General features: G+C 42.3%; 1 protein-coding gene across 2 annotated transcripts in view; it reads left to right on the top strand.

The window, feature by feature from the left end:
- Positions 1-19,658: 19,658 nt before the first annotated feature.
- Positions 19,659-26,240, top strand: part of PXYLP1 (2-phosphoxylose phosphatase 1) — a 113,979-nt gene continuing 107,397 nt past the window's right edge. For both annotated transcript variants that reach the window (XM_073674629.1, XM_073674630.1), the window contains exon 1: positions 19,659-19,911. The gene's annotated coding sequence lies outside the window, so the exon portion shown is untranslated. The remainder of the gene's footprint in view (positions 19,912-26,240) is intronic.

The raw sequence follows: 26,240 nt of genomic DNA, 5'->3' as shown, positions 1-26,240 counted from the left end.
TCCACAGTCACCAGACCTGAACCCAATCGAGATGGTTTGGGGTGACCTGGACCGCAGAGTGAAGGCAAAAGGGCCAACAAGTGCTAAGCATCTCTGGGAACTCCTTCAAGATTGTTGGAAGACCATTTCCGGTGACTACCTCTTGAAGCTCATCAAGAGAATGCCAAGAGTGTGCAAAGCAGTCATCAAAGCAAAAGGTGGCTACTTTGAAGAACCTAGAATATAAGACATATTTTCAGTTGTTTCACACTTTTTTGTTCAGTATATAATTCCACATGTGTTAATTCATAGTTTTGATGCCTTCAGTGTGAATGTACAATTTTCAAAGTCATGAAAATACAGAAAAATCTTTAAATGAGAAGGTGTGTCCAAACTTTTGGTCTGTACTAATAAAAATATTAACATAAAATATATATATATATTATATATATATATATATATATATATATATATATATATATATATTTTATGTTATCTGTAACTTTGTTGTAATAAAAGGAGGGGGGACCATACACATTTCTTGCACAGGGGCCCCTAGCTGTCAGTGTCCGCCCCTGGCTCAGGGCATTGTTCAATTTCACACCTTCCTGGGTCATAAGTATTGTTCAATCTCACACCTAGCTCAGCCAATGTTTAATGTGTACACATCACTAATTTAATTAACCCCTTAAGTCTGAACCACTTTGTAGGTTAATGAACGGGCCAATTTTTTCAATTCTGACCATTGTCACTTTATGAGGTAATAACTCTGGAACGCTTCAACGGATCCCACTGATTCTGAGACAGTTTTTTTGTGACATGTTGTACTTCATGATAGTGGTAACATTTCTTCGATATCACTTGCGTTTATTTGTAAAAAAAAAAAGGTAATTTGGAGAAAATTTTGAAAATTTAGCAATTTTCAAACTTTGAATTGTTATGCCCTGAAATCAAAGAGATATGTTACACTAGATAGTTAATAAATAACATTTCCCACATGTCTACTTTATATCAGTGCAATTTTGGAAAAGAAAAAATTGTTAAGACGTTATAAGGGTTAAAAGTTGACTAGAGATTTATCATTTTTCCAACAAAATTTGCAAAAACATTTTTTTTAGGGACGACATCACATTTGAAGTGACTTTGAGGTGTCTATATGACTGAAAATACCCAAAAGTGACAACATTCCAAAAACTGCACCCCTCAAGGTGCTCAAAACCACATTCAAGAAGTTTATTAACCCTTCAGGTGCTTCACAGGAACTGATGCAATGCAGAAGAAAAAAATTAACATTTAACTTTTTTTCACCCAAAAATTTATTTAGACCCATTTTTTTTTTTTTTTTTCACAAGGGTAACAGATAAAAATGGACCCCAAAATGTATTGTGCAATTTCTTCTGAGCATGCTGATACCAAATATGTGGCGGAAAACCACTGTTTGGGCGCACCGCAGGGTTCGGAAGGGAAGAAGCGCCATTTGACTTTTTGAATTCAAAATTTGCTGGAGTAATTAGAGGACGCCATGTTTCATTTGGAGAGCCCCTGATGTGTCTAAACAGTGGAAACCCCCCACAAGTGACCACATTTTGGAAACTAGACCCCTCAATGAACTTATCTAGATGTGTGGGGAGTACTTTGAACCCCCAGGTGCTTCACAGAAGTTTATAACATAGAGCCGTGAAAATAAAAAAAAATCACAAAAATTTTCTTTTAGCCCCAAACTTTTTATTTTCACAAGGGTAACAGGAGAAAATGGACCCCAAATGTTGTTGTGACATTTCTCCTGAGTATGCCGTTACCCTATATGTGGCGACAAACCACTGTTTGGGCACATGGTAGGGCTCGGAGGGGACAGAGCGCCATTTGACTTTTTGAATTCAAAATTTGCTGGAATAATCAGCAAATGCCATGTCGCATTTGGAGAGCCCCTGATGTGCCTAAACAGCGGAATCCCCCCACAATTGACTCCATTTTGGAAACTAGACCTTTCAATGAACTTATCTAGATGTGTGGTGAGCACTTTGAACCCCCAGGTGCATCACAGAAGTTTTGAGCCGTGAAAATAAAAAAAAAAAAATCACAAATTTTTTTTAACCCTAATTTTTTTATTTTCACAAGGGTAACAGGAGAAAATGGACCTCTCATTTTGTTGTGCAATTTCTTCTGAGTACGCCAATACCCTACAATATTACTACATGTAATTGGGAACTACTTTTGAGGCACAGTGCAAAGGTCAGAAAGGAAGGAGCACTATATTATAGTGCAGATTTTACTGTTGTGGTTTGCAGGTGACATGACCCACTGGGAGATCCCCTGAGGTGCCAGAACAGCAGAATCCCCCATAAGTGACCCTATTTTACAAACTACACCTCTCAATGAACTCATATAGGGGTGCAGTGATCACATTGACACCACAGGTGTGTCACAGAACTTTATATGATTGAGAAAAAAATAATGACATTTTTACAGCAAAAAAAATTTTTAGACCCAGATTTTACATTTTCACACTGGGATAATGGATAAAAATGGCACCAAAATTTGTCCCATAATTTCTGCTGAGTGTGGCAATACCTCACATATGGTTGTACAGTACTGCTTGGCCACACAGTAACATTCAGGAGGGAAGGAACGCTATTTGCCTCTTGGAGCGCAGATTTTTCTAGACTAGTTTGCGGACTCCATATACAGAGCCCCTAAGTGCTAGAAGAGCAGAATCCTCCCTCAAGTGACCCCATTTTGTAAATTATACCCCTCCAAACATGTGGACACTAAATGTGGTTTAGATACACTGCGGTGCTCAGAAGGGAGGGGGGATTTGGATGTGGGAGCGCAGAATTTGCTGAATTTCTTTTGGGGGGCAAGGAGCCATTTTGCTTTTCCAGAGACTTTGTACTACCAGTAACGTGGAAGACTCCTATATTTCCATTAACCCATGACAGACCTGAGTGGGGTATTTTATGTGAAGCTTTTATTGGGAACATTTTACATAACATTTTATATCACATTTATCCGGCGCTCTACGCTGAGCACTTACTTTGGGGTTTCCATCTAATTCTCCGAATTACGCGATTCAGATAAAACCCCCGAGGGATCCATTCACTATAATGAGATGAGGCAGCAGAGTTACTCTGGACTCTGTATGGCCTCTGTTCAGCATTGTTTTTCTTTTCAGAGGTGCACAAAACTGTGGCCGACCGCGCTTTTATCTACGCCTAAAAAGATGGACACTGCCGAATCGTAGGTCAGACGGGGTCCACAGTGCCCCCATCTGCCTCATTACAGGGAATCTTCCATCAGGGGTTTCCGTCTGAATCACGTTTTTCAGATATTTACACAGAAACCCGGTGTAAGCGCTCAGCGCAGAGCGCAGGATAAATGTGTGCCGAGCCTTACTGCGATCTTTGGGAGGCAGAATAAACAAATCAGCAGCAGGTGAAGAATTGGTTTTATTTATTTTTTACCCCATTCCTTGTGTGGTATAAGTGATTAGACGACTTTATTCTCCGGGTCGGTGCGATTACAGCGATGCCAGATTCATATCGGGTTTTTATGATTGACAGCTGTCACACACTAAAAGACGTTTTGTTTTGCAAAAACTAATGTTTGCATCGCCATATTTTGAGAGCTATAATTTTTTCCATATTTCAGCCAACAGAGTCATGTAAGGGCTTGTTTTTTGCGGGACAAGTTGACGTTTTTATTGGTACCATTTTCGGGCAAATTACATTTTTTGATCGCTTTCTATTCTGATTTTTGGGAGGCAGAATGAACAAAAACCAGCAATTCGGGAATTATTTTTCTTTGTTTTTTTTTTTGTTGTTACTTGTGTTGGAAAATTGATAAGGCAGGTTTATTCTTCGGGTCAGTACGTTTACAGCGGTACCACAGTTATGTAATTTTTTTATGTTTTTGCGCTTTTACATAAAAAAAACTTTAATAGAAAAAAATAATTATCTTTGCATCGCTGTATGCTGAGTGCTGTAACTTTTTAATTTTTTGGCTGATGGAGCTGTATGGTGGCTTGATTTTTGCGGGACAAGATGACGTTTTCAGCTGTACCATTTTTATTTACATCCGTCTTTTTGATCGCATTTTTTTCCACTTTTTATTTTTTTTGCACTGTTCACTGAAGGGGTTAACTAGTGTGACACATTTATAGGTCGGGTCGTTCCGGACACGGCGATACCAAATATGTGTACTTTTTTTTGTTTATTTTTAATTTTTTTTAAAATAAAAATGTGTATTTATTACTGTAATATATTTTATTTTATTTTTTTTTTTTACTTTTTTTAAACTTTTTTACTTAGTCCCTCTATGGCACTTTCACTTTTTCCACAGGTATAATGTATTGCAATGCACTAGCATTGCAGTACATTATACTTATGGTGAAAGCTTCTGAGACCATGCTGTGCATTGGTCTCAGGAGCTTTTCGTAGCTTGGTGACCAGGCAACGGTCGGGCCACAGCGATGACGTCGCGGGGGCGCCTATCTGAAGGCTGAGGGAGCTCCCGTCCCTCTGCCTGCCTCCTGAACACTGCTGATCACACTCGATTGCAGCATTCAGGGGGTTAACAGCCAGGGGCGGCGCTGACACCGCTCCTGGATGTTTAGTGCTGGAGCTCAGCCACTGGCAGAGCTGAGCTCCTGCTGTGATCGGGCAGGAGATGCTGAAATTTCAGCTTCTCCTGCGCGATCATGCTGTGATCGGTCAGTCAGACTGACTGACCGATCACAGCGATCTGGGTGCGGGGACCACCGGCATAGGTCCCTGCACCTCTTCCCTTGCCGCTCAGCTGTCTGTGATAGCTATCGGCAGTGAACTGTCACTGCGTGTTTATATGCAGTGACAGATCAAAATCAGGATGGGGATAACCTGTCATGGTGCGCGGACTGACATCCTGCCATGATGGGTTATCCCCGTTATTGGGCGTTAAGGGGTTAACTGTTCTAATCCAAGCTGCCATCTAAGGTGACCAAGACATGATGGTAAAATCACAAAAATAAATGTGTTTCACATACTGTTGTACTTGCTTTTTTTCGCTAAAAACGCAGAAAAACTTGATAGCTATGTTCACACCAGGCGTTTCTCACCACCTATTACTTTTAATGGGTGAAAAATGCTGAAAAAACACAGAAAAAAACGCTGAAAGAAAAGACATGCTCTATTCTGCAAAAAAAAAACAGGCAAAGCACAAAATACTGATCAAACAAAAACCAAATGTGTGCGCATGAGATTTCTGGAGTCTCGTAGACTTTGCCGGTACTGTAAAATGCAGCTGAAAATTTGCATTAAAAAAACGCATAAAAAAACCGCAGAAAAAAATGCAATGTGTGAACGTAGCCTAAATCAGAAATGTTTAGTCACTTTCACTGGAAATAACAGGCCTAGCCCAAGCTCTGAACAGCCCAGTACCAAATTTTAGTTGGTACCGTTCACCCTGGTATGTAACTTTGCCTAGATAACCAGATTCACAAATGATGAAATGTGACGGGTGCTTTAGAACTCGGTGGCCCCGCTGTGTGAATCCTTCGATCACTTTTTGCTTCCGCTTTACAATAATATTACTTTCAGCTAAGCAGGGTATGTCTAACAGATCAGATATTTACAAGCGGACTTGTGGCACGGGAGACATCCTATCACCACACCCAAGAGTCAATGAGATCTTTGGCCTGACCGGTACTTTTCCCAATGTTTATCTATGGAGGGTGCATGGGTGTGTGCTTCATTTTTTGCAGTGGATGTGACTGAAATACCTGAAGTCAATAATTAGGATGGGGTATCCACATATTTCTTTTTTAAATATTGTATTTATGTTGTCACAGGCAGGGATGGCGTTTAGGGGGTGGGAGCCCAAGGCCCTCATCTTCAAGAGGGCTCCCTGCATTATTGGTCACTGTTCTGTAATCTGCAGGTTGCTTTACGCCTACAGACTAAAGAACACTGGGAGCATACACCGGAAGTCAGCATCTTGGTGCACGTGGCGTGATGACATCATAGCGTCGCTCCACCTCTGATGCTGTGATGTCAGACTCAGGAATAGGGGAGAATAGAGGGTTTATTTTTTATTGTCAGTCAGTACTGATAGAGGAATGTGTGGGCAGTAATGTATACAGACAGCTGTGGGGGCCTCATACTGTATATAGGAAGCTGTGGGCCCCATACTATATATAGGGAGATGTGGGGGCCCCATACTGTGTATAGGGAGTTGTGGGGATATTATACTGTATATAGGGTGCTGTGGTGCCTCACACTTTATATAGTGGTATGTTAGGGCCTCATATTATACATAGGAAACCGTGGGGACATTATCCTGCATGCATAGAGCTGTGGGACTCCATACTGTATATAGGGGATGTGGGGGCTTTATACTGCATTGGAAGCTGTGGGGCCATCATACCGTATGTAGGGGTCGTGGGAGACATCATATTGTATGTGGGAGTTGTGGGGGCCATCATACTGTACATATTGAGTTGTGTGTGCCCCATACTGTATGTGGAGACTCCATACTGTATATACGGAAGCTTTGAGAACCATGATAATGTATATAGGGGAGCTGTGGAAACATTATTCTGTATACAGGGAGCTGTGGAGACATCAAACGGTATACAGGGAGCGGTGGGGTCATCATGCTGTATATAGGGAGCTGTGGGGCCATGATACTGTATATAGGGAGCTTGTATATAGGGAGCTGTGAGGATCATCATAATATACAGTGCCTACAAGTAGTATTCAACCCCCTGCAGATTTAGCTGGTTGACACATGCGGAATTAACTTGGCATTGTGACATTTGTACTGTAGATCAGCCTGGAAGTGGGAAATGCACTTGTAGCACCCCGAGGGCTCGGCTGCTACAGGGGTATTGCACCTCAAACCAGAGGTGTGATATTCCACTCCCGGGTAAGGATGGAGTGTGGACCAGGACTCGGTAAGCTGCATGCACCACACACACCCCATTTCCGAGGAACAGACCAACGGTGCTCCCACTAGACAGAGTGCAGGCACGACAGCTTCTGTTCCTGGCTGGAGTGGGGAGGGGAAAGTACACCCAGTGGTGTAGGAGCAGATAGGGGTGGGTTTCTGGGCATAGGTAGGAGCCCATTGGTTGCTAGTCACCTGGGCTCACACATAGAGGGAGGTATATAAGGTGGGCACCATCTTAGAACAGAGTTCAGTCCAGTTCAGTTCAGGCAGGAGGAGAAGAGGAGAGGAGCTCAGCCAGAGAGGGCTGACAGGGAGCTGTGGCTCAGTCTGGGCCCAGCTCCAGAGGCAGGCCTGGAGTGGAGGCCAGAAGCAGCAGAAAGAGAGAGGAGAAGGAGCAGAAAGGAAAGTAAGAAAGGAACTGGAACAGAGGAGAAAGGAAGCAAAGAACACAGAGAAAGGCCCAGAGACACGAAGGCAGAAGGAACCCCATATGCCCAGAGGAGATACTGGGTGAAGGGTTGGCAGAGCAGGGTACCGGAACCCAAATTGGTGGAGGCAACAGATTCCTCAGCCAAAGACCGGAGGTTGTTACCACATCTTGGTGCGACCCCTCACTACATCCACCAGAAAGGCATACCGTATAGGGTCAGGGAAACCGGGAGAGGTTTCGCCAACAGAAGGCCCGAGGAAGCTGGACAAAGGTGGGTCACTAGTGGGGACGGCCAGTAGAAAGGAAGAGAGGGGAGCTCTGAGCCACACTCTGGAATTACCTGGGAGTTGACCGAGTCCCTCACCTGGTGGACGCAGCACGGCTTGGGCAGTCATCGCCTGCAGCATTGACCTGAATAACAACCGTGAGTAAAGCTTTGGAAACTGCAATTACAAGTCTCTGTGTTTCATCGCCGCACCAGCACCATCAGTACTGGGACACTCACACCATCACTACCACCATCATCCACATTAGCTGCCCTGAGGCAATACTCCTCCCGTGGGGAGTTATCCCATACTCAGCTGCGCAACCAACATCAGCCTCAGCGGTCGGCAGCGCAGCGGCGGTCCCCACTGACCGCAATCCACGGGTGGCGTAGTCGGACACTTATTACAATACAAATAGACTGCCACTGGTTTGACCACCCTGGGCACGGACCGGGTCACCGCCACACGGAGACTACAACCCCCCAGCATCCTACAGCGATCCGGCTCCGGGTATCCCCACAGCAGCACAGTACAGTCCCAGGGGGCGCGTCACACTGCAGCAATTTTTTTTTTTTTTTTTAAAACGTTAAAAGTTAATTCAGAGTGTCATTTATTATTCAACCCCTCAAACCACAAGAATTCTGTTTGGTCCCCCAAAAGTATTAAGAAGTAGTTCAGGCACCAAGAATAATGAGCTTCACATGTGTGGATTAAAGATCTCTTTTGCCAGCCTTTTCTGACTATTTAAGACCCTCCCCAAACTTGTGAACAGCACTCAGACATGGTCAACATGGGAAAGACAAAGGAGCATTCCAAGGCCATCAGAGACAAGATCGTGGAGGGTCACAAGGCTGGCAAGGGGTACAAAACCCTTTCCAAGGAGTTGGGCCTACCTGTCTCCACTGTTGGGAGCATCATCCGTAAGTGGAAGGCTTATGGAACTACTGTTAGCCTTCCACGGCCAGGACAGCCTTTGAAAGTGTCCTCCCGTGCCGAGGCCAGGCTTGTCCGAAGAGTCAAGGCTAACCCAAGGACAACAAGGAAGGAGCTCCGGGAAGATCTCATGGCAGTGGGGACATTGGTTTCAGTCAATACCATAAGTAACGTACTCCACCGCAATGGTCTCCGTTCCAGACGAGCCCGTAAGGTACCTTTACTTTCAAAGCGTCATGTCAAGGCTCGTCTACAGTTTGCTCATGATCACTTGGAGGACTCTGAGACAGACTGGTTCAAGGTTCTATGGTCTGATGAGACCAAGATCGAGATCTTTGGTGCCAACCACACACGTGACGTTTGGAGACTGGATGGCACTGCATACGACCCCAAGAATACCATCCCTACAGTCAAGCATGGTGGTGGCAGCATCATGCTGTGGGGCTGTTTCTCTGCCAAGGGGCCTGGCCATCTGGTCCGCATCCATGGGAAGATGGATAGCACGGCCTACCTGGAGATTTTGGCCAAGAACCTCCGCTCCTCCATCAAGGATCTTAAGATGGGTCGTAATTTCATCTTCCAACAAGACAACGACCCAAAGCACACAGCCAAGAAAACCAAGGCCTGGTTTAAGAGGGAAAAAGTCAAGGTGTTGGAGTGGCCTAGTCAGTCTCCTGACCTTAACCCAATTGAAAACTTGTGGAAGGAGCTCAAGAAAAAAGTCCACATGAGACACCCAAAGAATCTAGATAACTTGGAGAAGATCTGCATGGAGGAGTGGGCCAAGATAACTCCACAGACCTGTGCCGGCCTGATCAGGTCTTATAAAAGACGATTATTAGCTGTAATTGCAAACAAGGGTTATTCCACAAAATATTAAACATAGGGGTTGTATAATAATTGACCCACACTTTTATGTTTAAAATTTAATAAAATTCAACTGAGCAACATAACTTTTTGGTTTGTAAGATTTATGCTTCTGTTCATAAAACCTACTCTCGTTTGCAGTTTGAAGGCTCTAACTTATTTGCATCTTATCAAACCAGCTAAATCTGCAGGGGGTTGAATACTACTTGTAGGCACTGTATATATTGGAGCAGTGGTGGCCATCATACTGTATATAGAGGAGCTGTGGGGCCATCATATTGTACATAGGGAGCTGTGGGAGACATCATACTGTGTATAGTGCATCTGTTGGAGACTTGTACTCTATATAGGGGAGCTGTTGGGGCCATCATACTGTATAAAAGGGGTCTGTTGCGCTTGTTTAATGGTCTGAAATATGCTCCAATTTTCATTTTTGTCTAAAACCAGCCCTGGCCACAGGCTATAGTATTTGACTTCAGCTGATACGCTTGTCTGGCATAGTCTGAAATTCAACTCAGACTGACTCCCATCTCAAGCTCATGCTGATCAATCCTTCATGCTTTACACTGCAGCTCTGCCTATGTAGGATGATGTGTACAAACAAATGCCCAACACATGAGGAACTGAATATATTATTATTATTTATTATTATAGCGCCATTTATTCCATGGCGCTTTACATGTGAAGATATGGATTCTGACTTCCATTACAGCAAAAATACATTTCTCTATAATTACAGTTTCGGTAACAATATTTTATTATAGTAATTCTTACAGAAAACATAAATTACAAAAAATTAGTGGGAACTGAATCATCAGCTGAAGAGTGGAAAATCATCTGTCTCCATTGCTTGCCTTTTCCGTACAAAGAACCTTACAAGTGCTATCTAGCAATGGCGATGACCCCCTTGTGTGCCTATAGTACAACATGGTCTTCCATACTGTGCAAACAGAGAACGACTACTAGACAGATAACGTACTTGTAAAATCTTGTAGAGTTTCCAATGCAGTTTGCGCACCATAAACATAAGATTTGTGTCTGGCTAATGCATCCTTAAAAGTCATTTATAGCTAAACTGTCAGTAAGCCAATTAACTAGATGTATCATACGCTCACTCTTACCAAGGACAACCCATACACTTGTCTCATTATTGAGCGTAATCGCGCCATTCTCGTTGATTACCTTGTATATTGCAATATTGATAAGTACATCAAGTACTAGACAAGATGAGTGAATACAGAGAAGATCATCATTAAACATATTTGTCAGCCCATTATAACAGTCATTTTAAGGAGCAAATTTAAAAAAAAATGAACATTGTTGATTGACAATAATGAAATCGTACAGTTATGGAAGATTGTACGTAGAACTTTCATCTCCAAATACTGTTGTTAAAGGGAATCTTTCAGCAGGTTTTTGCTGAGTAATCTGACAGCAGCGTGCTGTAGGGACAGGAACCCTGATTCTAGCAATCCATCACTTAGTTTACAGGGTGCAGCAGTTTTGATAGAATCACTGTTTTCTCTGCTGCAGATCTAGCAGAGCTCGGAATGCAGAGCCGTGTATAGCCCCGCCCACACCACTGATGGGCAGCTTTCTGCGTATACTGTTAATTGAAAGAAAGATGCTAATCAGTGGAGAGGGCATGATTGCATTACAAGACACAAGACACCTAGTCCTGTAGTGATAACCTCCTGCTGATAAAACACTGATTTTATTGAAATAGCAAAACGCAGCCCAGTAAGTGAAACAATACTGGAATCAGGCTCTCAGCCCCTACATCATGCTACACTCAGATTACAGCCCCCTGATCTGAAGATTATTGAAAATCTGTGGCTAGAATAATAATAAATAATAATTTTTATAGCGCCAACATATTCAGCAGAACTTTACAATTTTGGGGGGGGGGGGCTTGAACGGACAAAAAGACGTTACAGAGTAACACAACTCAGATACCAAAATGAGTGAGAGCCCTGCTCGTAAGCTTACAGTCTATGAGGAAATAGGGGAGATACAAAAGGTAAAAATGTACATATATTGTATAATACAGCCATAATATGCTAAATAGGGTAAGTACATAACACTAAATTAACTGGTCGCCAGCCAGTATGTGTACAGTACAGACAGAGGCTAATCAGTGCATGGATGGTATGAACATGATTTTGAAGAAAATTTTAATATGGGCCAAACTGGGACAGTTAGATAAGTATGTTGAGGAGATAGACCAGTCTAAAGTATTGGGTTTTTAGGGCACACCTAAAACTGTGGGTATTGGGAATTCATTGAGGTACGGATTGTGGAGGATTTTAGTTATAAGTCATTAGCAGAACGGAGGGCACGGGTAGGGTGGTAGACTGAGACGAGGGAAGACATGTAGGGGGTGCTGAACCGTGGAGAGCTTTGTGGGTGAGGGTGATAAGTTTACATTAAACTCTGTATTGGATGGGCAACCAGTGCAATGACTGGCACAGGGAAGAGGCATTGGTGTAATGGTTGGTGAGGAATATGATCCCGGCTGCTGCGTTCAGGATGGATTAGAGAGGGGAAAGTTTAGTAAGAGGGAAACAAATTAGTAGAGTTGCAATAGTCCAAACGAGAATGAATAAGAGCTACAGTAAGAGCTTTTGCCGAGTCAATGGTAAGAAAAGTTCTGATTCTAGAAATGTTTTTGAGGTATAGGTGACACGAGCGAGGGAGTGATAGGATGTGAGGAGTGAAGGAAATATCTGAATCAAGTATGACCCCAAGACAGCGGGCATGTTGCAATATGGCAATATCGGGCATAGGTAGGTTAGTGGAGGGAGGAAACCCGATTAGTTCAGTTTTTGACAGATTCAGTGTTAGATAGAGGGAGGACATAATGTTAGAGACAATGGTAAGATAATCACTGGTATTTTGTAATAATGCAGGGGTGATGTCCGAAGAAGAGGTGTATAATTGGGTGTCATGAGCATAGAGATGGTACTGAAAACCGAATCTACTAATTGTTTGTCCAATAGGAGTGGTGTATAAGGAGAAGAGGAGGGGGCCTAGGACCGAGCCTTGAGGAAACCAAACAGTAAAGGAAGGGGAAAGGAAGAGGAGCCAGCAAAAGACACAGTGAAGGAGAGGTCAGAGAGGGAGGAGAACCAAGAGAAAACGATGTCCTTGAGGCCAATAGAGAGGAGCATCGTGAGGAGGAGCTGGTGATCCACATTGTCAAATGCTGCAGAGAGATCCAGGAGGATCAGCAGGGAGTAGTGACCTTTGGATTTAGCTGTTAGTAGATCCTTAGAGACTTTAGTGAGGACAGTTTCAGTGGCGTGTAAAGAGTGGAAACCAGATAGTAAATGTTCAAGAAGAGAGTGATCTGAGAGAAAGCGGATTAGAAGGGAGTGGACCAGGCGTTCCAGGAGTTTAGAGATGAAGGGAAGATTGGAAACAGGTCTGTAGTTAGCAGCACAGTTCTGGTTGAGGTATTTTTATTAAGTAATGGGTGTATGCTGGCTGGCTAGACCTCAAAATAGCAGTGCATGCAAGATGACCCAGGAATCTCACAGAACTGGAAGAATTTTCCAAGGAAAAATGGATGAAAATCCCTCAAACAAGAATTGAAAGACTTTTGTCTCTCTACAAAAAGTGTTTATAAGCTGTGATACTTTCAAAAGGTGGTGCTACAATGTACTAAGCATGCAGGGTGCCCAAACTTTTGCAACAGCTCATTTTCCTTTTTGTAATTTTTAAAATGTAAAAGATGAAAATGATACAAAATTCATATATGTATATACAGGGTGGTCCAAAAGTAGGTGGACAGAAAGTGTGATAAGGTTATGAAGGGGGAGATTTATCAAACATGATGTAAAGTGAAACTGGCTCAGTTGCCCTTAGCAACCAATCAGATTCCACTTTTCATTCCTCACAGAGTCTTTGGAAAATGAAATGTGGAATTTGATTGGTTGCTAAGGGCAACTGAGCCAGTTTCACAGATCTAGTTTTCACAGATAGATCTCCCCAAAATCTGTTTTCTGTTCACATAATTCAGATAACACATAATTTAAATACAGATCAAAGAAAATGGATTTTAACAGAGTATTGGAAATCTCAAAATGCTGAAACCGTTAGAGCAAATTGGGTTGAAACATTTGGTACTAAAGCCCCAAAGAGGCAAACCATTTACCGCATTCGTGACAAATTCAATGCCACTGGCTCAATCCTTAATGCTCCAAAAACTGGTCGACCCAAAACAGTCTGTACAGAAGATAATAAACAACTTGTTGCTGAAACATTTGTTCAGAGTCCAAAACAGTCCACAGAAGAGCCTCTTTTGGAATTGGGAATTTCACGAGCTTCTATCATGCGAATCCTGAAATCTATTGGGTGGAAAGCTTATCGTCCACCCAATCTAATTCATGGTTTATTGGAGGATGATCCAGACAGAAGACTGCAATTTAGTGTTTGATAAATCTCCCCCTTCATAACCTTATTACACTTTCTGTCCACAAAGGAACTGTATCATCTTTAACTTAAAGCATTTTAGAGATCACTTCATCTTCAACTTGCTTAACTGTTCACAATAACAGTAATTTTGACCAGGGGTGCCCAAACTTTTACATGTCACTGTATGCCGCAGTACTATTCTATATCCCTATACTATATGATCCTGCACTATTCTATATCCCTATACTATATGTCCCTGTACTATTCTATATCCCTATACTATATGACCTGCACTATTCTATATGTCCCTGCACTATTCTATATCCCTATACTATATGTCCCTGCACTATTCTATATCTCTATACTATATGTCCCTGCACTATTCTATATCCCTATACTATATGTCCCTGCACTATTCTATATCTCTATACTATATGTCCCTGCACTATTCTATATCCCTATACTATATGTCCCTGCACTATTCTATATCTCTATACTATATGTCCCTGCACTATTCTATATCCCTATACTATATGTCCCTGCACTATTCTATATCTCTATACTATATGTCCCTGCACTATTCTATATCCCTATACTATATGTCCCTGCACTATTCTATATCTCTATACTATATGTCCCTGCACTATTCTATATCTCTATACTATATGTCCCTGCACTATTCTATATCTCTATACTATATGTCCCTGCCCTATTCTATATCCCTATACTATATGTCCCTGCACTATTCTATATCCCTATACTATATCCCTATACTATATGTCCCTGCACTATTCTATATCCCTATACTATATGTCCCTGCACTATTCTATATCTCTATACTATATGTCCCTGCACTATTCTATATCCCTATACTATATGTCCCTGCACTATTCTATATCCCTATACTATATGTCCCTGCACTATTCTATATCTCTATACTATATGTCCCTGCACTATTCTATATCCCTATACTATATGACCTGCACTATTCTATATGTCCCTGTACTATCTGTCCCTGCACTATTCTATATCCCTATACTATATGTCCCTGTACTATTCTATATGACCCTGCACTATTCTATATCCCTATACTATATGTCCCTGTACTATTCTATATCCCTATACTATATGTCCCTGCACTATTCTATATCCCTATACTATATGACCCTGCACTATTCTATATCCCTATACTATATGTCCCTGTACTATTCTATATCCCTATACTATATGTCCCTGCACTATTCTATATCCCTATGCGATATGTCCCTGCACTATTCTATATCCCTATACTATATGATCCTGCACTATTCTATATCCCTATACTATATGTCCCTGTACTATTCTATATGACCTGCACTATTCTATATCCCTATGCTATATGTCCCTGCACTATTCTATATCTCTATACTATATGTCCCTGCACTATTCTATATCCCTATACTATATGTCCCTGCACTATTCTATATCCCTATACTATATGTCCCTGCACTATTCTATATCCCTATACTATATGTCCTGCACTGTTCTATATCCCTATACTATATGTCCCTGCACTATTCTATATCCCTATACTATATGTCCCTGCACTATTCTATATCCCTATGCGATATGTCCCTGCACTATTCTATATCCCTATACTATATGATCCTGCACTATTCTATATCCCTATACTATATGTCCCTGTACTATTCTATATCCCTATACTATATGACCTGCACTATTCTATATCCCTATGCTATATGTCCCTGCACTATTCTATATCTCTATACTATATGTCCCTGCACTATTCTATATCTCTATACTATATGTCCCTGCACTATTCTATATCCCTATACTATATGTCCCTGCACTATTCTATATCCCTATACTATATGTCCCTGCACTATTCTATATCCCTATACTATATGTCCCTGCACTATTCTATATCCCTATACTATATGTCCCTGTACTATTCTATATCCCTATACTATATGTCCCTGCACTATTCTATATCCCTATGCGATATGTCCCTGCACTATTCTATATCCCTATACTATATGATCCTGCACTATTCTATATCCCTATACTATATGTCCCTGTACTATTCTATATGACCTGCACTATTCTATATCCCTATGCTATATGTCCCTGCACTATTCTATATCTCTATACTATATGTCCCTGCACTATTCTATATCCCTATACTATATGTCCCTGCACTATTCTATATCCCTATACTATATGTCCCTGCACTATTCTATATCCCTATATGTCCCTGCACTATTCTATATCCCTATACTATATGTCCCTGCACTATTCTATATCCCTATACTATATGACCTGCACTGTTCTATATCCCTATACTATATGTCCCTGCACTATTCTATATCCCTATACTATATGTCCCTGCACTATTCTATATCCCTATGCGATATGTCCCTGCACTATTCTATATCCCTATACTATATGATCCTGCACTATTCTATATCCCTATACTATATGTCCCTGTACTATTCTATATCCCTATACTATATGACCTGCACTATTCTATATCCCTATGCTATATGTCCCTGCACTATTCTATATCTCTATACTATATGTCCCTGCACTATTCTATATCTCTATACTATATGTCCCTGCACTATTCTATATCCCTATACTATATGTCCCTGCACTATTCTATATCCCTATACTATATGTCCCTGCACTATTCTATATCCCTATACTATATGTCCCTGCACTATTCTATATCCCTATACTATATGTCCCTGCACTATTCTATATCCCTATACTATATGACCTGCACTGTTCTATATCCCTATACTATATGTCCCTGCACTATTCTATATCCCTATACTATATGTCCCTGCACTATTCTATATCCCTATGCGATATGTCCCTGCACTATTCTATATCCCTATACTATATGATCCTGCACTATTCTATATCCCTATACTATATGTCCCTGTACTATTCTATATCCCTATACTATATGACCTGCACTATTCTATATCCCTATGCTATATGTCCCTGCACTATTCTATATCTCTATACTATATGTCCCTGCACTATTCTATATCCCTATACTATATGTCCCTGCACTATTCTATATCCCTATACTATATGTCCCTGCACTATTCTATATCCCTATACTATATGTCCCTGCACTATTCTATATCCCTATACTATATGTCCCTGCACTATTCTATATCCCTATACTATATGTCCCTGTACTATTCTATATCCCTATACTATATGTCCCTGCACTATTCTATATCCCTATGCGATATGTCCCTGCACTATTCTATATCCCTATACTATATGATCCTGCACTATTCTATATCCCTATACTATATGTCCCTGTACTATTCTATATGACCTGCACTATTCTATATCCCTATGCTATATGTCCCTGCACTATTCTATATCTCTATACTATATGTCCCTGCACTATTCTATATCCCTATACTATATGTCCCTGCACTATTCTATATCCCTATACTATATGTCCCTGCACTATTCTATATCCCTATACTATATGTCCCTGCACTATTCTATATCCCTATACTATATGACCTGCACTGTTCTATATCCCTATACTATATGTCCCTGCACTATTCTATATCCCTATACTATATGTCCCTGCACTATTCTATATCCCTATGCGATATGTCCCTGCACTATTCTATATCCCTATACTATATGATCCTGCACTATTCTATATCCCTATACTATATGTCCCTGTACTATTCTATATGACCTGCACTATATGACCTGCACTGTTCTATATCCCTATACTATATGTCCCTGCACTATTCTATATCCCTATACTATATGATCCTGCACTATTCTATATCCCTATACTATATGTCCCTGTACTATTCTATATGACCTGCACTATTCTATATCCCTATGCTATATGTCCCTGCACTATTCTATATCTCTATACTATATGTCCCTGCACTATTCCATATCTCTATACTATATGTCCCTGCACTATTCTATATCCCTATACTATATGTCCCTGCACTATTCTATATCCCTATACTATATGTCCCTGCACTATTCTATATCCCTATACTATATGTCCCTGCACTATTCTATATCCCTATACTATATGTCCCTGCACTATTCTATATGCCCCTGTACTATTCTATATCCCTATACTATCTGTCCCTGCACTATTCTATATCCCTATACTATATGTCCCTGCACTATTCTATATCCCTATACTATATGACCTGCACTGTTCTATATCCCTATACTATATGTCCCTGCACTATTCTATATCCCTATACTATATGTCCCTGTACTATTCTATATGACCCTGCACTATTCTATATCCCTATACTATATGTCCCTGTACTATTCTATATCCCTATACTATATCACCTGTAGTATTCTATATCCCTATACTATATGTCCCTGCACTATTCTATATCCCTATACTATATGTCCCTGCACTATTCTATATCCCTATACTATATGTCCCTGCACTATTCTATATCTCTATACTATATGTCCCTGCACTATTCTATATCCCTATACTATATGTCCCTGCACTATTCTATATCCCTATACTATATGTCCCTGCACTATTCTATATCCCTATACTACATGTCCCTGCACTGTTCTATATCCCTATATTACATGTCCCTGCACTATTCTATATCCCTATACTATATGACCTGCACTGTTCTATATCCCTATACTATATGTCCCTGCACTATTCTATATCCCTATACTATATGACCTGTACTATTCTATATCTCTATACTATATGACCTGTACTATTCTATATGACCCTGCACTATTCTATATCCCTATACTATATGTCCCTGCACTATTCTATATCCCTATACTATATGTCCCTGCACTATTCTATATCCCTATACTATATGTCCCTGCACTATTCTATATCTCTATACTATATGACCTGTACTATTCTATATGACCCTGCACTATTCTATATCCCTATACTATATGACCTGTAGTATTCTATATCCCTATACTATATGTCCCTGCACTATTCTATATCCCTATACTATATGTCCCTGCACTATTCTATATCCCTATACTATATGTCCCTGCACTATTCTATATCTCTATACTATATGACCTGTACTATTCTATATGACCCTGCACTATTCTATATCCCTATACTATATGACCTGTAGTATTCTATATCCCTATACTATATGTCCCTGCACTATTCTATATCCCTATACTATATGTCCCTGCACTATTCTATATCCCTATACTATTTGTTCCTGTACTATTCTATATCCCTATACTATATGTCCCTGCACTATTCTATATCCCTATACTATATGTCCCTGCACTATTCTATATCTCTATACTATATGTCCCTGTACTATTCTATATCCCTATACTATATGACCTGTACTATTCTATATCCCTATACTATATGACCTGTACTATACTATATGTCCCTGTACTATTCTATATCTCTATACTATATGTCCCTGCACTATTCTATATCCCTATACTATATGTCCCTGCACTATTCTATATCCCTATACTATATGTCCCTGCACTATTCTATATCCCTATACTATATGACCTGTACTATTCTGCTGTATTCTATATTGTGTGATCACTGTGGATCCGTTGCCTATAGCAACCAGCCAGAGCTCTGCTCCGATTGTCAGCTCTGTGCCCCAGTCACGTCTGCATTACTTCTCACTATTGTCCATGAAAGTTTCAGCCATGCACCGGTCACCTGGAGTCCAATCTGCCCAAGAAAAAGATGGCGGCGGAGCTCCCTTCTCACCCACCTGAGGACACGTAAAGTGGCAGACAAGTGACGTTTACATAGCAACGGTTGCTAAGCAGCGCCAAGAGTCTGACAAGGTGAGACGTGGGCGGCGCCGCCAGTCACAGACCTGCACGTAGAGTCCAGGAGAGGGCACAGGCTGTGTGCCGCCCCGGTGCCCCCTCCATTGTGGCCCCGCTCCTCCGCTGTGTCTCCTCCTCTTCCTCCCTCCACTTTCTCTCATTCATCGCTCTGCCCCCGCCTCCTCCCAGTCTCGGTTCGGTCCTGTGCACCCTCCTGCTCTTCTCTGCGGTCCTCCGGCTCAGTGTCCAGGCTGCCAGGTAGGCGCTGTGCTCGTCCTGCTCACCTTCACCCCTGCTGCCCCCTGAGCCTCCGGCACTGCAGCGCTGTGTGCGCCCCCCCCCCTGCATAACCCGGCACCAGGGTGGGGGACACGGTGCTGGGGGGGGTCTGTCAGCTCCAGGTCACTGCTCGTGTGGGGACGTGGGCTCATTACCTGCATCCCCTGAGAGTGTGGGCAGGAAGGGGTTACCCCGTACAGGGCTCTAGGACCCCCGTGACGTCATCAGGACCCCTTGGGTGGTCCCTCTCCAATGTGTTTGAGCAGCTGGCTGGGGCGCCTTACTCCACTTGTGATGGCTGGTGTGTGACCCTCATGCCAGTGGGGGTGGGGACCTTAGAGATCAGGGTGGGCATCGGGAGGCCCCCTTATTCTGGTGGGTGCGGAGAGACCGCCTTATCTGGGTCCGTATTCTCACCATATGGGGTAGATCGGGGCCAGACTCTGATACTGCTGTAAGAACTTATTAGGACATGAGCAGAGTTTTGATGTGGATGTTTCCAGCTAAAAAAACACTAAAAAAGCTTTAAAAAGGGGCTTTTATTTGCAATTTTAGTGCATGGACTTTTTTTCCTGCTCTGGTTGATTCAGTAGTTTTTTTAATCTCTTTATCAGAAACTCCTTATGAAATGACGTGTTAGAGAATGTCCACACTTTTTTTTTTCTAGCTTAAAGGGAATCTATCAGCAGGTTTTGCTCCCTCATCTGACAGCAGCCTGATGTATTCAAAGAGATGCTGAATCCAACGATGTATCACTTAGATTACTGGGTGCAGCCGTTCTGACACAATCAGAGCTTTTAGATGTAGGATGTAGCAGAGCTCAGAAAGCTAACCCAGCCCAATTCATGCTCTCTGTGTAGATAGTCTATTGACAGTGAGCTGCTTATCGCAGGAGTCGAGCCAGCAAGCGTTTGCCGGCTAGTCTAGACAATGATAAAGTCCTGGTGATAAAACGTTCATTGTAAGTAAATAATAGCACACAGCTTCACATGTGACACATCATTGAAATCAGTGTTTTAACCCATACCTCATGCTGTCCTCAGATTACATAGGAAAAACCTGCTGACAGATTCCATTAAAGAATGTACACCAGAAAAGAAGCTTCCAAAAACCATTTTCTGTGCTGAGAAAGATTCTGCTCCAAAATCCACATTAGAAAACTCTTCAAATTCTCTTTGAATAAACCTTCTTTTCATTTAAGTGGGGAAACCCCGCCTACAGCGCACACAGTGCAGTTTTCCTTTCCACGTGGAAAATGTAACGTGAAAGTTGGAGGGTGAGTTAACCCTATGGGCCGGATGCATGAAGACCGGCATTGTTCTATCTTGTCTTGGTGAGGGGCTGTGCTGGGGTCAGACTCCTGATTCATGAAGGAGTGTCGGATTCCTTTGACTTGAGCCTAAACTTTGCGACTTTTCAAAACTTTTACTCTAGAAATCAGGTGAGCAAGCTTTGATGCATTGGGTCCTGAGTTTTTGGGTGGAAACGAGCAGAAACTCTAATTTTTGATGATTTTTTTTTAGTTTTTGAGAAGAATTTTGAAGACTTTCTGCTCCTAAAAGTCTTAAAAAAAAAACACCCTATAGAACGTAGGACAGTATGTGCACACTGTCAGGAGCGGCAGCGCTTTTAACGCAGCATACTTGATGCTGCGTTCAAAGCGCTGCACGCAGTTGAAGCCGCATGTGTTCATTGAACACATGCGGCTTCCCCACATCCTATACATTACACTGATAGACTTTCTCTTGCGGAGACCAGCATTTCCGCAAGAGAAAGACATTCTGCGGTCTGTGAAGACGCACCGCATGTCCGTCTCGGCAGGTGAGCCGCAGGAGCACGGAAACGCATAGTGGGCATGGGATTTATACAAATCCCATCCACTATGCTGTAACATCTGGCCGCTGCGGATTGCATGAAGCGCAAGTGTGCTGCTTCCAATCCGCAGCGTTTACTGATTGTCTGCACGTACCATTACTCAGAGATTGTTTCTGCTTACAATAAACCTCTCCTAAACTGACTTATTAATTGAAGGAGGAAAAAAAACAGGGCTGTGGAGTCAGTAAGCCAAACCTCCGACTCCACAGCCCTGGAAAAAATGCTCAATTCACAAACATTGTATCAAAAAATGCACCAAAAAAAACATGCTTTTGTTGTTTTACTTCGAATTTTCACAGTCTGCAAAAATCCACCTTGAAAAACTCATTGTGAACACATCCTTACTTTTTCCACCTGAAAAAAAGCAATGTTAATGTTTTCCCATTGAAAAGAAGTAGCTTCTATCAGTATACCCTTTTTGTTCATGTGGATTTGGAGGAGAATCTGCTCAATAATCTGCATCAGAAAGCTCAGTGTGAACATTCCCAAAGATGTCGGCCATTAAGTGACTTGTGGTATTTACATTAAGAAATCAAATATTGAATCTTGTGGTTGACATTGTCCTGTTATATAGGAAACAAACACTTCTGGAATTTTTCCATGCACATACCCGGCCCATGTGTAATCCCACTTTCTGCATTTTGACCACTACCCCCATCAGATCCTTGTATGCAGGGTGATGTTGCACTGTTTGTTATTCTGAGGTGTCATTTTTATTACTCCAGTGTTTTGCTAATATGTAAATCGGTGCATCCATCTATTAGGATGCAGGGTGTAAACTTCCCTCCGAAGGAAATGCCGTAACAAGCAAATTGATTCTCCCGTGGTTTTCATGAATTGAATTAGAAAAATGAACTTGCTGATTTTTAATAATCATTTGTCAGAAAGTGTAACAATTACATCCAAAGTATAACAGTATTATAGTAGCTTTTATGCTATAGTCGACTTATTTCTTGAAGGGGTTGAATGTTCTGGCCTCTAAGGCTTTGTGCCCACGATGCGATTTATGATGAGTTTTTGACGCTGAGTATTTTCGCTGCATGAAAAGTGCAGCGTCTTACAGCTCCAGCAAAGTGGATGGGATTTATAGAGATCTCATGGCCACTGCTCTTCTTTTTTCACTCAGTGTAAACTGACCTGCGGTGCGTGTTTCATATCCGCAACATGTCAATTTCTCTTGCGGTAACGCTGCATTTTCTGTGCTGATTTTCCCCATAGACTTGCATTAGATTTGGAAAATCCACAGGTAAAAAACGCACATGCATTTTTAGTGGGTTTCCGCGGCAGATAAGCATCAATAACGCATGTAATCCGCACCTAAGAAGTATGTCAGTGAAGGCTTGTCAAAGCCAAATGAACAAAATGATGATTTCCATAAATGTCGGTGGTGAGTGACGCTAATAATAAATGATTGTCCTGTTTCTTTGTAGTGACAGCTTGATGATCCATGAATCACGGACGGTGCCAGAGTTGGCAGAATGGCCTGACCGCCAGGTCTCCTGGTCTGGGCTAATAGTGTCATATAGGCCTATGTAGCAGTAAGCTCAGGCCAGGGGACCCTGCAGTCTGGGGGAAGGAGTGTGTGGTTCATGGATGTGAAACCAGCCTTAGTATAGAGACTGCAAGGCTATGTTCACATGTTGCATTTTTGCTGCCTTTTTATTTTTGCAGGCAAAACCTGCTCTCTTAGTAGTAAAAAAGCAACCTAAAAAAAGCAGGTTTTGGCTATGTGCCCACGTTGCGGACCTGAAGCATATTTTTTACGCTTCTCCCTGGCGGGAAAATCGCATGCGGATATTACATGCGGTTTTCCCGCCAGGTAGAAGCGTTTGTGAGGCGTCTTTGCATGCATTTCCGCATGCGGGTTATCAAGCACTTCTCCAAGCATCACTTGGAAAAGTGCTTGACAACTTGTTCAGAATGGTAAAAAATAAAAAAATAAACTTTATACTCACCTTCTGATGCATTCTCTGCCCCGTCCGGAGTCTTGAGCGGCTCACGCTGTTGTGTGCAGGACCTGCGGTGACGTCATTGAGTCATGTGGTGGGTCACATGACTCAATGACGTGGCAGGTCCTTCAGACAACAGCGCGACGGAGGGAAAACATCAGAAGATAAGTATAAACTTTATTTTATTCTTTTTTTTACAGGTTCTTTGGTACCCAGGTCTGGAGGAGAGTCTCCTCTCCTCCAGACTTGGGTACCATCCGCACATTGATTCCGCAGCGCTTCCGCAAAATTAATGAACATGCTGCGGATTTTTGACTGCAGCATATACGCTGCGGAAAAATCCGCAGCATGGGCATTGACATTGCGGAATGCCATTGGGGACCATGGGGTGCGGATCTACATGCGTTTTTCAAGCGTTTACGCTGCGGAAATTCCGCAGCATATACGCTTGAAAAACGCTACGTGGGCACACAGCCTTAAGGCTATGTGCCCACGTTGCGGACCTGAAGCATATTTTTTACGCTTCTCCCTGGCGGGAAAATCGCATGCGGATATTACATGCGGTTTTCCCGCCAGGTAGAAGCGTTTGTGAGGCGTCTTTGCATGCATTTCCGCATGCGGGTTATCAAGCACTTCTCCAAGCATCACTTGGAAAAGTGCTTGACAACTTGTTCAGAATGGTAAAAAATAAAAAAATAAACTTTATACTCACCTTCTGATGCATTCTCTGCCCCGTCCGGAGTCTTGAGCGGCTCACGCTGTTGTGTGCAGGACCTGCGGTGACGTCATTGAGTCATGTGGTGGGTCACATGACTCAATGACGTGGCAGGTCCTTCAGACAACAGCGCGACGGAGGGAAAACATCAGAAGATAAGTATAAACTTTATTTTATTCTTTTTTTTACAGGTTCTTTGGTACCCAGGTCTGGAGGAGAGTCTCCTCTCCTCCAGACTTGGGTACCATCCGCACATTGATTCCGCAGCGCTTCCGCAAAATTAATGAACATGCTGCGGATTTTTGACTGCAGCATATACGCTGCGGAAAAATCCGCAGCATGGGCATTGACATTGCGGAATGCCATTGGGGACCATGGGGTGCGGATATACATGCGTTTTTCAAGCGTTTACGCTGCGGAAATTCCGCAGCATATACGCTTGAAAAATGCTACGTGGGCACACAGCCTTAGGCTATGTGCCCACGTTGCATTTATGAAGCAGAAAATTTCTGCTGCATAAATGCAAGTCCTCTCCCTGAAAAACGCATGCGGAATTCCGCACGCGTTTATCGCGCATTTTTCGCGCGTTTGTCACGCGTTTTCCACATGCGGAATTGCCTTGCGTTTTTTATGCATTGGACAAAGGCAATTCCGCTTGCGGAAACACAAAATTAAATGACATGCTGCGGATTTTTGAACGTGGCATAAACGCTGCGGAAAAATCCGCAGCATGTGCATAGAATTTGCGGAATCCCATTGGGGAACATGGGGTGCGGATATACATGCGTTTTTCAAGCGTTTACGCTGCGGAAATTCCGCAGCATATACGCTTGAAAAATGCTACGTGGGCACACAGCCTAAATGCTGCATCTATAGTAAAAAAAAAAAAAGAATTAAAAAGTTAAAAATAAAAAAAACCTGTATACTCACCTCTCCAGTCTCCTCCCAGCGGCGGCGATCCTCTCTCCTCGACGTCCCACGGTGTACTTGCAGGACCTGCTGTAACGTCATTTAGTCAGCTTGTGGTCGCGCGACCATCACCTGACTGCTGACGTCAGCTGTCGCGTGACCATCAGGTGACTAAATGACGTTAACGCAGGTCCTGCCAGTACACCGCGGGACGCCAAGGAGAGGACGCGGCCGGGAGGAGACTGGAGAGGTGAGTATACGGGTTTTTTTTATTTTTAACTTTTTTTATTTCTTCTTTTTTTCACCGTTTGGTAGCCGGGATGAAGAGGAGTTGTAGTCTCCTCTTCATCCCGGGTACCACACGCACCGTGATTACGCTGCAAATTCGCGGCCATTGAATTTAATTGAAACGCATGCAAATCCACATATACCTGCAGGTTTGCGTCGTAATCACTGTAGAAATGGTCATGTTGCTTTTTGCAACGCAATGTGAATTCGGCGAGCTAATTAGCGCATCATGTGCACGGTACATCCGAATTCACATTGCTTTGCATGGCAGACGGTTTTACAACTTTTTTTTTGTGGCCGTAAAAACGCTACGTGGGCTCATAGCCTTACTGCGCTTTTCTACGGTGTTTTTGTCAGGGTACATTTGTCTCTTGTGCATGCTGATAACGCAGCAAAACCTGATACCTGCGTTTTTTCCATTGCTTTCAATGAGTGAAAAACGCTGAAAGAAGTGACGTTGCATTTTGCAAAAACACAGCTCTTTGCCAAATCAGTCAGGAAAAAAAAAACCAACGTGTGTGCATGAGATTTCTGAAATCTCCTAGACTTTGCTGGTACTGTAAAACGCAGCT

This window comes from Phyllobates terribilis, unplaced genomic scaffold (genome assembly GCF_046119375.1).
Source record: "Phyllobates terribilis strain yellow unplaced genomic scaffold, ASM4611937v1 Scaffold_3__8_contigs__length_932513732, whole genome shotgun sequence".
Taxonomy (NCBI): Eukaryota; Metazoa; Chordata; class Amphibia; order Anura; family Dendrobatidae; genus Phyllobates; species Phyllobates terribilis.
Note: the sequence above shows the minus strand (reverse complement) of the source record. Positions and strands in the feature narration are given on the sequence as shown.